Source organism: Cervus canadensis, chromosome 22 (assembly GCF_019320065.1).
Source record: "Cervus canadensis isolate Bull #8, Minnesota chromosome 22, ASM1932006v1, whole genome shotgun sequence".
In the NCBI taxonomy this organism is placed as follows: domain Eukaryota; kingdom Metazoa; phylum Chordata; class Mammalia; order Artiodactyla; family Cervidae; genus Cervus; species Cervus canadensis.
The window spans coordinates 8,824,725-8,834,042 of record NC_057407.1 but is presented as its reverse complement, the minus strand read 5'-3'; the positions used below and the strand labels follow the sequence as shown (position 1 = coordinate 8,834,042).

Here is a 9,318-nt window from a genome sequence, read left to right as displayed (position 1 = left end):
GAAAATAGTTAAATATCCACAATATCTACAACTATATTTATACACATTTAAAAGCAGATAAAATACCCAAAACTATCACAGCCTTGTTAATCTGCTATTGCCCAATACAAAATAGAAAGTTCCCCAAAAAAATACTGGGAAAAAAATGAAAGCATATAAAACATTAATTTAGATATGCTTTTCCTCAGTCTTTCACAATGAAATGTTATTAGAACCCTTCAACATCTATTTCTGTATCATTTGCTATTTTTCTTGGGTCTATCTTTTACCCAATTTATATGAAGTGACACAGTACTTTATTCATTTATGAAAAACTTTATGCCAAGACAAAGTATCCATTCTGGTAATTAAGGTTTTTTTACTTGTCATATCAGTGTATATTTATGATTTCTATAAGATGCCTACCTTTTTTAATGAGAAATTTCAGACATATAAAAGTAGACTAAATAGACTTTTCTGCCAATGACACAGCTTCAGTATCTACTCAGCCAGTCTTCTCTTCACCTCATACCACACATTGCTTTTTAAATTTACTTTGAGAGAATTCTCTGGCAGTCCAGTGGTTAGGACTCCACGTTTCTACTTCAGGGGGCACAGGTTCGATCCCTGATCAGGGAACTAAGATCCCACATGCTATGTGACACAACCAAAAATAAAAATTAATTAGCAGGCAGTACTTCTGGATTATTGCAAAAGCCAGCTGGTCTCCTATCTGGCCTGTTGTCACAGTCATCTTGCTAAAATGAATAATTAGTTCAAACTATTCTTGCTTGAGAATGTAATGGTTCTTTATTGCCTATAAAATGAAATCTGAACTGTAGCCCATGGCTAAGATCTAACCCCAGGCTTATCTACGTTCATCTTAAGCTCCCATGACAGGGTGGGATTCTGTTTTCACCTTGCCCTCTGAATTTTGCTTGTTTGAGCTGGAAGCACTCCATGGAGACAGTTTACATTAGTAGTAAACAGTGGGCACCCACAAGTTTGAGGGCTGGTTAACTGAGAACCTTGGGCAAAACAACACATTAAAAAAAATAGAGGGCAACTGTGTGCCAGGCATGATGCCTTGGGACATAAGAATGTATAAAAAATAATTCAACACTCATATTCCACACACAGCTTGAGAATAAAGAGCATGGCTGAAGTCCCCTGCCTATCCCAGCCTGGTTATAAACCCTCTAGTCTTCCCCCATCCTTCTTGAGCTAACCATTATCCTTCACCAGCATGACTATTTCCTAAGCAGGAAGGTACATAATTGTTTTTCATGTTTAGAACTTCACCGAAGTCTCTCCATTTTGTGTAACTCTGCAGAGTCCATCTGCAGCTCTGGTTTTGACTAGCCTGCCGCTCACACTGAACCACATAAGGGCACTTGTCCAGGAAGGTCATGAGTCAGTAGTGACTCACTGGGCCAACCTCTCCAGAAAGGAACCTGCAAGTAAGCCACTTCTCTCTGGGGCCTGATCTCAGGGATCACAAAGGGCTGTTGAGGTGCCCTGTGGCCACCTCTGTCCCAACATTTGGATACCCCAATACCCACTTCAGGTCGACTGGGAAGGAGGAATTATGTAGAAGAGCTGGGTGTTTTTTTTCCTGCGCTGGGTACTTGCTGTTCGCTAGGGGCTTCTCTTCACAATGGCCTCTTGTTGCGGAGCATGGGCTCTGGGGCACTCAGGCTCAACAGCTGCGGTGCATGGGCTTAGTTACCTAGAGACGTGTGGGATCTTCCTGGACCAGGGATCAAACCCGTGTCCCCTGCATTGTCAAGGCGGATTCTTAACCACTGGACCACCAGGGAAGCCCACAAAGAGCTGTTTCGATCATGTGCTCATTCAAGAGACATTTGAATTGTGCCAGGCCCTGGACATAAGGAGGTGAGTTCTCTAAGATGCAGGCTCTCCCTCAAAAAGCTCATGGATGGAACAGTCAGTTGAAGATCAGGAGCCCTTGGGAGTAACGCTTGGGTATAACAGAAGCTACAATAAAAGACAGGTTCAGAGGAAATGGCACCCAAGGGGTGTGACAGGAAGCATACAAGAGGTGACTTTTAAGCCTCACCTAGAAGTCTCAGGAGAGGGCATTCCAGGAAAGACTAAAGGGTACAAAGGTGACGGCACACATTCACTGAACATAGGGAAGTAAGAATGAGGTTTAGGGGTCAGGGCAGTGAGCAGGGACATTGCTTCAATGTGGAGCTGGTCGAAAAGAGACATGACCAAGTGACTTTCACTTTCACCTGGGAAGACCTTTGGCACTTAGAGCAAAAAATACAGGAGGAAAGGAAGTATCTGCATTGAGGAACTTTATAAAATTACTGACCTGTATCCCTCATAAATATCAGTGTCACACACAATAGAGGCTAACTTTTCAAGGAGACTGAAGACATGACAAGTAAATGAAATATGTGAACCTGAATTGGGTCTGGGACAAAACAGAAACAAAAAGTGCTAGACAGGACATTTTGGGGACAATTATCCAAGCTGAAATACACACTACTGATTAAGCTAAAATACTGTCTCAATGTTACATTTCCTGAATTTTATAATTATATAAGGATATCCTTATTTTCAGGAAATGACACTGAAGTTAAGGTTAAGGACTATGATGTAACCTACTTCCAAGGCTTGTGTGTGTGATGGAAACATAAAAAGGTAAGAAAGCAAAGAGAGCAAATGTTAAAAATAAATGACTCAGTAAAGGGAGGAGGGCTTCTCTGGCACCTCAGTGGTAGCTCAGTCGATAAAGAATCTGCCTGCAATGCAGGAATCCGCCTTCAATGCAGGAGACCCGGGTTCAGATTCCTGGGTCCGGAATATCCCCTGGCGAAGGAAATGGCAACCCACTCCAGTATTCTTGCCTGGAAAATCCCATGGGCAGAGGAGCCTGACAGGCTACAGTCCATGGGGTCCCAAGAGTCGGACACGACTTAGAGACTAAATCACCCCCAAAGCGGGTAAGGGACTTCTTTGTACTATTCTTGCGACTTTCCTATAAGTATTATGTTATGTCGAAAGAAAACACGGTAGGAGGAGGGGACAGCAGTGCTGAGCCCCTCCTACGTGGACAGGGTGGGGGTTAGGACAGTGGACTGTACAGATTCTGGGTGGGCAGGGAGTGAACGCGAGGGGATTGCCCCGGAGAAATATCCAGACTGATGATAGCAACTTGTCCCAGACGTGCAAACGGCAGTTGAAAGGACATGTGTAGGACAGACAGACGTCTCGAAGGCGGCGGGGACCGGAGGGAAGGGGAGCAGGAGGCGGGAGGGAGGTCAGCTCGAGGGGAGAGAGGGAGGGAGAGGGCGTGGATCCGAAGGCCCAGTGCCCCCAGGGAGGGCCACAGAGATAAGGTAAACGCCGCCGCCTGGGGCCGGAATGTCGCTGAGAGCTTGGTGAACAAAGGCTGCCCACATTGGGCGGAGGTGGGGGCGGAGGCGGGAACAGCGACTGGAGCTGGGTGATCTCGAGCAGTTCTCAGCCCCTGTGACAGTGACCTGGCGGCAGGGATAGGGGGTGGGGATTACCTTGATGATTCTAAGATCTCAAAACTGTGGTCTTTCTAATTTCCACGTGATGACTTACATGATGACTTCCATGGAAGTCGTGTAAGGCCCAGGGCTCCCTGTTTGCACACTCTCAGGACCAGGAGATCAGCTCTTCGGAGGGTAGCACCTTCCAGGGATGGACAAGGCGGTTCAGCTCTTCTCGCGGCAGTCAAATCCCCCAGCCTGGCGCCTCCGCCCACATTTCCTTTGTTCTCTTTCTCTGGGCTTGTAGGCGTGATGGCGGCAATAACCAGGCTACACCACCAGGTGGCGACGGTGCTCCAACGTTAGCCTCCTCAAGCATCTGCCTTCCAGCCGCTCTTCCCGGAATCAGCGACTGGGAGGAGCTGCGGGTCTCCGGGAGCCCCCCCACCGCTCCCTGGCTTCCAGCTGCATTCAAGGCCGTCCTGCCTGCTCCAGTGCAGGCGAAGCTGTGGCTCCCTTTTCAGGCTGCAATTCCTAGCAGCCTAGTTTGAAAGTGTGTTTCGTGTACCACAAAGCAGGGGCACCAAAAGGGGAAACAAAAAGAGGAGGATTCAGGTGGGTTATCGGTGTATACTTTTTAAAATAAATACGTCAGAGTAGTCATGGAAGAACAACTGATCTTTGCTGGGTCTCTCTGTACTTCATTCGTAGTTTATTTTGGATGACACGTACTGGAATCCATCTCAGTCTTTTCAGTATCTAATCCCTTCCCTCTTGGGTGGTCCTGACCAAATGCTAGACCCTAACCAAGAAATAAGAAGGCCTATGTTTCAGTCCTAGCTCTGCCCCTGACTAGCTGAGTGCCTTTCTGGACTTCAGAGGTCTATTTTCTTTCATTTGACCTAGACCTGCTAGGTCTAGAAAGATGTAGATAGAACCAGACAGCTTGTGATTTCTCTCCTGGGACAGTGATCTCTCTCTTCTCCTGTCTCTAGAAAGGGACCTGCTCCTGCTGCAGGAGAAGCATCTCCATCTTGGAGATGTGCATGGAGATGGAGGACTCCTCCTGTAATCATCTGGAGGGCAACGACCCCAAGAAGGAGGTGGGCCACGGTTTCTGCTTCTCTTTTCACCATTTGAGGGTTCCTCTCTTCCTCCGCAGCCACAGTGTTCTTCCGTCTAGCTCTCAGACAGCATCAGCTGGATCTCCAGGATCTTCAAACTCAACAAAAGCCAAGCCAGGAGGGTCACACTTTGGAGTGGTCTATAATTAGCCAAAGTGAAAGTCACTCAGTCGTGTCTGACTCTTTGTGACCCCATGGACTATACAGTCCATGGAATTCTCCAGGCCAGAATACTGGAGTACGTAGCCTTTCCCTTCTCCAGGGGATCTTCCCAACCCAGGGATCGAAGCCAAGTCTTCCACATTGCAGGAGGATTCTTTACCAGCTGAGCCCCAAGGGAAGCCCATAAGAGCACAGAAGCTTGTTCCAGTTCGGTCTTGTTACCACTGTTTCCAAGATTACTTGCATTAACTTGACAGTCCAATGGACCAGAATCACGAAGTCCTTTGAGATCTTGGGTTAAAAATGGGGAGGTTCAAATCCACACACCCTAGGCTGGGTCTTCCTAGTCCTCTCCCTCCTGGTACCCCTGGATGCTCTCGCACCCCAGGCATCCATGAAATTGGCTGCAGAGGTCTTAATAAAGAATGGGCTTGGACAGCACCCCCATCCCTCTGACCCAGGACTCCTCTCCCTTCCTTGTACCCCTGTTCTCACCTTTACTGACACCCCCGAGGAATGCCCTTCTTTTCCAGAGAATTCATTTATTCTTGTAAAAATGAATAATATAATTATTGAAATCTAAAACTCAGTTGATGAGTTAAATTACAGATGAATTAAATTGCCCAACTGAAGAGACAATGCACTGGAGAAATATGCCAGAAAATTCTTTAGAATGTAACAGTAAGACAGATGTTTATTGTACTTATACTGATGAGGAGAGTAGGAAAGAGGCAGAAAGAGAAAAGATACAGAATATAATGAAAAGGTCTCACTACATCAAATTTGAGTCCCCAAAGGAAAGAATAGAGAAAATGGAAGAAATTTAATTTTTAAAGGAAGAGTGCCTGATGAAAAACTTGAATCCACAAAATCAAGAAAACCCATGAATCCTAAACAGAGTAAATGAGATGAAAGCCACAGCTGGGCACATAATGTGGGCAGAATACCAAAGACGGAGGATCTAGGGCTCATTCTGGATTGAAAGTCAGAGCACTTAACACAGGGACAATTTAACAGCTGTTCACCAGCAACAATGGGAGACTTAAGACCAGAGGAGGCTGTCCACAAAGTATAGATGGTCAAGTTGGAATGTGTAACTGGCAAAACCACCTTGCAAGAATGAGAGTGAAAGGAAGAGAATCACAGATAAACAAAAACAGTGAGTTCCCCACCAAGAAAACCGAACTATATGAACTTCTAAAGGATACACTTCAAAAGCACAGGAAAGAATCCCAGAAGGTCAGTAATGCAACAGGGCCTGGGGACCAAGCACAGTGGTCAATACACAGATGTGAGTGTGGCAACAGGGTAGGTGGGCATTGCTGGCTCACATGCCCCCTCTAGACTGTGTGCTCCAGAGACCAGGGACCATGAACGCATCACAGACAGACTCTGAGAGTGCCCCACAGCCTCACAAGACTTCCACTCAGAACCTGCGCCACCCTGTTCCTTAGAGACTGTTAGGAGTGTTATTTTCAGAGAGAAGACTAGTCAGGTTAACGAAGGTAGCTCTGACATCTGTCTTTCAATATATTCTTGTAAGTGGTGTGTTTCATATTATTGCCATCTTTGGTGTTTTTCAAATACAAACCAAAAAAAGTGATTTTTATATTGAAACCAAAAGCAATGAATCTTGAGATCCAATAGTCATTTGATGCTTATATTCATAACAAACACCCATGGCTTCAGGTTACAAAAAAACAAAGGCTTTGAGTTGGCTGCCAAAGCAAAGCCATCCTCCTCAGTCTAGTTTTAGTGGTTTTTCTTAAAGACATCTTGGGACTTTCCTGGTGGTCCAGTGTTTAAGAATCCATGCTTCCAGTGCAGGGGACCCAGATTCGATTCTTCGTTGGGAAACTAAGATCCTCCATGCTGCATGACTTGGCAAAAAAAGAGACAATTTCATTATTTTTGAAATTGGTTCACTGTAAAAAATAAAAACAGGATGGTAATGCTGTTAAGTGTCATTGTCCTTCCCACCCTTCTTCCTAATCACACATGTCCTTCTGAAGAGAGAGCCTCTGTTAAGTTTGTCGTATCCCTTTCTGGACACTTTTCTATGTACTTATAATATATAATATCTGGTACATATGAATATGGATGTGTGTCATTTCTATTTGTATATATACACACACTTATATCTTTGTATATGTAGGTTGTATATAAGTATCTACCTATATAGTACATGTATGTATATATACATATTACACTAAATATATGCATATATACATGCATCCATATCTGTATGTCTACATTTATCTCTCTCTATATATATACACACTTATAAAATTAACAATTTTTATAATTAAATTTTCTTTATTATTAATTGAAGGATAATTGTTTTACAATATTGTGTTGGTTTCTGCCAAGCATCAACATGAATTAAAATTTTTTTTTTTGATATGGCAATTTCACTTCTAGGAATTTATTCCTCTGTAAATACTTACATGAGGTATATATACAAGAATGTTCACTGAAGTGTTACTCATGAATATAAAAAGCCAGACATATGTATATTATATGTGTGTGTGTGTGTGTGTGTGTGTATAAAGAGAGAGAGGAGAAAAAGTTCTTTTTCTGCTGAAGTGCACATCTGGGAAGTCTTGCCCATCAGAGTGCGCAGCTGTGCTGTATCCATGGTAACGGCCCAGGCTGCCATATGCATGGTTGCCATATGCATAGACAGTCATCACTCAAATGCTCCCCTAGGGCTGGATGTCTCAATTGTTCACTTTTTTTTTTTCCCTTTTAGTATTAACACATGATACTTCAGTGAAGATTCTTGTACCTACAGTTCAGTGCAAGCAGTTAGGCAGGATAAGTTCCTAGAAGTGGATTTGTTCCTAGAGACCAAGCGGTGGAGACTTTGACATTTCAATCGGCCTGGTCCACCTGCCTTCCGTGCAGCTGTGTTCGTGCCCACTTCCACCCACCGTGTAGAAGCGTGTTGAAGGCCCACCCGATTTCCAGGCTGCTGCCACCCTTCTCTTAGTCGACTCCTCTCCCCCACGAAAGTGGACAACTCGCCCTTTTCCAAACACCATGGCCACCTGACGCGTGCATACAGGGCACTCAGAGCGCCACCCCCACAGAATGCTTCCTTCCTGGGCCAAGCTGGGGAAACCTGGTGTTAAAACAACTTCCACGTACTTTCCTTATTACAGGGCTTCTCCAAATCCCTCACCTGTGGGACACATTTCCAGAGCAGAGAGAGTGTTTTCCAAACCTAGTTGCTCATAGCCCTTTTCCTGTGGAGCTGGGTTGCTGAGGACTGGTTTTGCGGATGCTGGTTTCTCTCCTCTGTGGTCATCCTCGCTTGATCCTCACGCCGTGGGGTTGCTCCCATCTCAGGGATGAGGACACTCATGCTCATCAATAGGTGAGTCACTTGTGCTTACTTGGCCACAGACTGCAGAGGTGGGAGTTGATGTTTGTGCTTCAGTTCCCTGACTTTGTCCTCCCACGTCCAAGCCGCCTTCCTAAGACTGTCAGTTCTGGATTTGGGCTTCAGCTCCCTGAGCCCAGAAGCCACTTCTAGGTGACTGAAACACCTCTCAATTCCCATGAGACTTCACTTTCTAATTTATCCGGGGAAACTCTCCCTTGCCTTTTCTTCCTTGGGTTCATGCTGGGTTCTGAACAACTGGTCAGAATAAGAGGAGAAGTTGGGAACACCTGATTGAAGTTCAGAGAGGGAAATAAATTGTGCCCGCACCTGGGCAGAGGACACCTCCTGGCCACTCATGTTCCAGGGATGCTGGGTCTCTCCCTGGACACGCATAGGTGTTTGTTTTCCTGAGCCCCAGTTCTGGGCTTCCCTGGTTGCTCAGATGGTAAAGAATTTGCCTGCAGTGCAGTAGACCCGAGTTCAACCCCTGAGTTGGGAAGATCCTTTGGAGAAGGGAATGGCATCCACTCTAATATTCTTGCCTGGAGAATCTCAAGGACAGAGAAACCTGGCAGGCTACAGTCCTTGGGGTCACAGAGAGTCGGACACGACTGAGCGACTGACACACACAATTCTGGGTGAGTTAATGCTGTGATTCAGCTGCAGTTCCATCTCGGCAATTCCCAGCCTGGGAGACACCCTGTCTCTCCCCTACTCCCTGCCCCACGCCTACCCTGCACCTTGAGGGCAGCTGGGCCGGTGGAAGCTAGGGCTGCTCACCAGCCTGGCATTTGCCGGCACCCAAACAAGTGGGTTGTGGGAGCGGGGGGGGGAGCTTGACAAGCCTTGGCAGCCACCAAGCTAGCCAGGTGAGTAGGAAAAGTGGCCAGGCGGGGCCGAAAGAGGGTGCGACGACAGGTCTGGGAGCTGCAAGGCCTGCCCAGACATCTGGCTGGCTCGGGAAGCCAGGTGTGCTGACGAGTGTGGGCTGACCCGGAGCCCAGGCCACCGGGCATCTGATGAGCCGTGCTGGGTGAGGGAATGGGTGGATGGAAAGCTCACATTCATTATCTGCAAAACACAGCTAATAGCAGGGTGGTGTGAGAACGAAATGACACTAATACACATAAGGAACTTAGGACAGATCCAGTAAGTGCTCAAAATTGCCAGATCT

The 9,318-nt window shown here is 46.2% G+C and overlaps 1 long non-coding RNA gene across 1 annotated transcript; it reads left to right on the top strand.

Moving 5' to 3' along the window:
* The first annotated feature begins 2,897 nt into the window (after positions 1-2,897).
* Positions 2,898-6,785, top strand: LOC122424257. The gene is made up of 3 exons (XR_006264367.1): positions 2,898-2,954; positions 3,778-4,085; positions 4,466-6,785. It is a non-coding gene; the product is annotated as an uncharacterized LOC122424257 (long non-coding RNA).
* The last annotated feature ends 2,533 nt before the right edge of the window (positions 6,786-9,318 follow it).